This window comes from Macrobrachium nipponense, chromosome 1 (assembly GCF_015104395.2).
Source record: "Macrobrachium nipponense isolate FS-2020 chromosome 1, ASM1510439v2, whole genome shotgun sequence".
Lineage (NCBI taxonomy): Eukaryota > Metazoa > Arthropoda > Malacostraca > Decapoda > Palaemonidae > Macrobrachium > Macrobrachium nipponense.
Window position 1 is genome coordinate 206,401,927 of NC_087200.1, and position 5,256 is coordinate 206,407,182.

A 5,256-nucleotide genomic window follows, 5' to 3' on the forward strand; every position below is an offset into this window, starting at 1 on the left:
ACTTTTTTTTACGTAACTCGTCACAATGGTACTCCCTATCGCCTGTTAGATAGCATTGCAAAGGCATACTACTTTTTAAGTAATATATTAGAATGTTTTTTCTTTATCTGACGAAACATCACTGAGTTAACAGATTTTTAATTGATGATACCAGTACTTTCATAGAGTTGCTGCTAGGAAACAGCAAATTTTATTAATAATAGAGACAAATTTCATTTTTAAAGAATGGCAATTATCTCTAAACACAGACATAATGAAGGCGGGTGAAATTAAAAAAATAAAAACAGATGAATTAAAATTCTGGCTTGTTTTCTCCGTTTATTATCTGAGAATCTTGGTATGCCTCAAGATATAAGCAGCGACTCTGTGATTTATTTATTTTTTTCTTTACCTATTGTCCAAATTTTATTCAAAATTAGTGTATACACGATTAATTCACCTCAGAGTCCTTAAACGGCCTTACACCCATCTTGCGATAAAACGCCTTCTCTCTCCAGGTCTTTCAAAGAACATATTGATATCACTCTCGAGATAAAAAAAAAAAAAAGAAAATAAATATCTGATGTGCGTTTCCAGATTTCCATTCATCTCGGAATCAGATCCACCATTCCCTGGTCTCTGCCACTCAGTGAGTATTCCAAGAAATTAACACAGCATTCTGGATCAAAATACCTTTCCATAGCCTTAACTATGACATCCTAAAAACGTTTTCCTTAACTCTATAAAAGACGTTAATCGGTAAAATTCATCAACAAATAGTTTAGGATATTGTCCATTCAATGAATCGGTCAATCAATCAGCTGTTATTAATTGGATGACGACAAACCTTTCTTGGAATGTGTATAGAGGAGGTTCCACGCTCGTCAGAGAGAGAGAGGAGAGAGAGAGAGAGAGAGAGAGAGACAGAGAGAGAGAGAGAGAGGAAGAGAGAGACAGAGAGAGTTGAGAGAGAGAGAGAGAGAGATGATACCTCCAGCGAAATTCCGTAATTATGTAGCTTTGCTATGTAGTATACTAATGATTTGAATGTTCTAGTAGTGATTAATGCAAAGGTACTTGGATTTTCTGATTGGGCAACCGGAGATTAGTTCAATCTGTTTGATGTCCAGTTTTCCTTAATTAATACAGGTTTGTTTTCCTAGGTCACAAAATATTAAGTTGAAGGTTCTGTAATCGTCAGAAATGAGGTATAGCAAACTGCTTGATGTGGTAATTAGTGATCTTTCTTTTTCACTAGAATAATTAAATTAATATTTTGACTAGAATGAAATGGTCACATCAGAACGTTCATTTAGAAATAGAAATGATAGGCTTAATTAATACTTCTAGTCTCTCTCTCTCTCTCTCTCTCTCTCTCTCTCTCTCTCTCTCTCTCCCCGTCAACATTCAAGGAACAGATACGAAGATCACGTTGTATAACCCCTAATTTTACAATCAAATGCAATACTGAATTATTCTTTACTCAGCGCCGTACCTTAAATGGCTGGACATATATGAACGGAAAAATCGCGGCTGAAAAGTTCTTAAACTTTGTGACCCATTTCCAACGTAAAGAACTGGAGAGAAGTTCATATCTGTTTCCCCTTTCGCCTCTGTTAAGGATCTTTCCAAGAAACAGAGAAGGTCGATTAATCTCTGTTGGTTTCTTCAAGGTTTGATAATTAGCCGCAGCCAGCTTCCTGGGTAATTAACCGGTATTCATTAGGAGGTTCATTTTCCAGCTCAGTGAAGATATTTTATTGCCCATCTTTGCTTTAAACTGACCAATTTTTCTGGAGACTGGAAATTCTCACGTTTCTCTGGTGTATATGGAATCTTTATTTTCCTGCACTATCTCCTGATTCGTTCTAATCGCTCTCTGCTAAATATTATACTACTAAATGTATAACTGCCTGCAAATAAACGACTTAAAATACAACAACATAGAAACTTGAGAGTTATCCTCATGCAGAATTAACCAAAACAATAACAATTATAACGATTATATTCTTAAAATCAGTACCTACAGAGTAAAATTAGAGTAAATATAAAAAACTATAATTTGTATAATTTAGTTGGCTTCACGACAACAATTCATTTCACTGAAAAGGGCGAAGTTAATGAGCCAAACTGCGTGTTACAATTGTTTCGGAATTTGCTTTCTTAGTAACGAGGGATTTCCTAACTTTATCTTTTGGTTTGCGGAAAATTATTACATAATGAGAGATTATTATTATTATTATTATTATTATTATTATTATTATTATTATTATTATTATTATTATTATTATTATTATTATTATTATTATTATTTATTACGGAATGTACACAATGATTATGAAGCTCATCTACTCAATTTCCAGTGACATTCGTATATTCCCAGAATTTTTCGGACAGCCAACTATAAACCCAGAATTGACACCATATCTAGAATGTCCAGCATTTCTAGAATTCATGAGTGTTTTCGGGGAACATGCTGAGCGAATGCTAGGCGTCCCTTGAATGTTATAAAAATAAATTAAAAACTCTGGGAATTTATGACCGAAATTTATTACTGTAATTTATGATCTCTGCAGCTTCCGTTGTCGTGGGTTCGGTCATTTTATTTATATGTGTCATTCATTATATAATTGTGAATGCCTTTCCGTAAAGGCGCGGGAATGAATGGCTTTGTAGTTTAGAAGTACAGAGAGAGAGAGAGAGAGAGAGAGAGAGAGAGAGAGAGAGAGAGAGAGAGAGAGGGTTGTGGGGCGTGGTGGCTGGGAAATGGATATTATATCAAGCTATTAATGGATATTATTCACGTAGTTGCAAGTAGCAAATATAAATATGCTTTTTATTTATGAGTCTGATGTTTTCTTTATATATGCATTTCAATATTTTTTCATTCATTAAAATTATTAGTGATATTTCTCTGAAGATTACGCATAATTAATAAAAAAAAATATATAAGAAAACCAAAACCATTTCCATACCTAAGGTTTCCAGTTCACTCATGGCACCATTCTATAGAATTCCATTCCCAGGACACAGACGTCCTTATCCTCCACCGATTTCGACCCGGAAGCCTTTGATGTGAGGCTGGAACCTTGGCTATCACAGGGTTCGGTATAATTGGAAGGGCGTCCTCTCTCTCTCTCTCTCTCTCTCTCTCTCTCTCTCTCTCTCTCTCTCTCCAGCCAAGTTGTGTCCCATAACAGTCGACTAACAACTAGATGCATATTTCAGCTGTAGTTCCTGCTTAAGACTCGAACACAAATCGCCCAGTTAGGTGCTAAGATTAAGCTACGAGATCCAGAGAGAGAGAGAGAGAGAGAGAGAGAGAGAGAGAGAGAGAGAGAGAGAGAGAGAGAGAGAGAGAGAGATTCTCGTATTTCTACTCCTTTTGGTCTCGGTTCTTCCTGTGGTTAGAAAAATAGAATTCGAAATGTATCTTTGTAGGTCGTAAGAGCTGGTGGGGGTATCCTTTGTAACTCAAAGGATACGCAGATGAAATGGATAATAATGTCTAATGGCCTGTGCAGTCCTGCTCGCTCCTAAAGAATTCTCTGTGTGCTTGTTTTTGCTCGCTCCTAAAGGATCGTCTGCATTTGCACATCTTAATCAAAGGGGTAGAACGTTTGAAGCCACTTTGTTGCATGGGAGAAACCCCTTTCACTGCTTGTGTACTGCTTATTTGGTTATTTGTGTCTCAGAGTAAGGATATGGAAGAGGAGAATAAAGATAATACAGCTTGATAAAACCATAATAATTCATTTGAGATTTTAAAGCAGAAAAATGCATTTATTGTACAGTCTTTTTTGCTACTTCACATTTAATTTTTTTCTAAATTATGTTAATATACGTCTCCATGATATGTTTACACCAACTGGTATTCTGATTAAATTCATATATTACTTTAACAATAAAGTTTGATCTGTTTATAATTGATAAATTTTAAAGTCTCTTACCACTTAGTATTAGCATGAATATTTTTTAAACAATGGAATCATTTGGAAGGCTCTGTTTTCTGTTATTTTGTGGTCTGTTTCCCTAGTGGTTAGGATTTAAATGAAAAATGGGAGACTATTGCTGTCCATAATTGCCCTTTCTATTTTCATATTATATGTACATTTTACTGAATTGCCGATGTTGCAAAAAATTCTCTCTCTCTCTCTCTCTCTCTCTCTTTTCCAATTAAGTTAACACATCTTCAGTAGACGTAAATTTTTATCGAACAAGATTTTAATTAATTTCATAAATACAAAATCTTGTGAGAATTTGATCATCGCTTTCAATTCAACAGTCCTGAACATTTGATTAAATATTATATATTTAACTTGTGATATAGATTTTACTTCTCTTAACTGAAACTTCCCCTATAGCAGGTAGATGAAGTATCATGTACAAAATAATTCCGTTTCTATCCACTAGCCCTACTATAAATTAACATATTATAGAATATGAAATTCCAGGTGAGGGGTGGGCAGCTCCTTCCAGCCTGTTTATGGCTGTTGCAAACTGGATTCTTCCTCGAGGCTGGAAAACTCCAGCTTATTCCATATTTATAGAATTTTCTACTACATCCTGGAAGCTGCGTAATATTACTCTAATATATTTTCTTTGTTCACGATTAGGTAAGGTAGTTGCCCAGTTATTTTGGGCAGAGAGAGAGAGAGAGAGAGAGAAAGAGCCTCTAATGAATAGATTCAATTGAATAAACTTACTACATCGGAGCATTTGGAGAAACAAATGAATAGATTACTTCTTAATTCACTTCTCAAATCAACAGAATCTTGCAGGTTTATCTGGGGAACCCAACAACATCGTTTTATCTAAGCAATGATTCGGGGATCGAACGATACTTATTCAGAAAAGGTGTTTATTCGACGGGGATGGGACTCGAACCCACGCAGGGAGACCCTATTGGATTAGCAGTCCAACGCCTTAACCACTCGGCCACCTCGTCTTGCAGAGGAAAAAAAATGAGAGATATTAAGAGATATAAAAGATAAGATAAGGAGATTGGTAATGTTCAAGGAATATTTTGAACTCCCCTGTGGGTGATCAGTAAATTTATCTGTAAACTAACAAATTTTCAAAAATCGTTCAGAAATCAGTCAAAGTTTATCAACACAAAAAGTATTCAGAGAAAATTTACAGCCTTTGACATTCACAGATGTAGAAAACTTCGAACAATGAAAATATAAATTGAGGGCCTCCTTATTTTATAACAGATGTCGTTAGGTAACAAACCAGGAACCATTCATTTTGAACGCAACATCGATTTACCAAAAG

General features: G+C 35.2%; 1 non-coding gene across 1 annotated transcript; it reads right to left on the reverse strand.

Annotated features, from left to right (window-relative positions):
• Positions 1 to 4,845: 4,845 nt before the first annotated feature.
• On the reverse strand, positions 4,846 to 4,927 carry Trnas-gcu (transfer RNA serine (anticodon GCU)). The gene has a single exon. It is a non-coding gene; the product is annotated as a tRNA-Ser (tRNA).
• Positions 4,928 to 5,256: the final 329 nt, after the last annotated feature.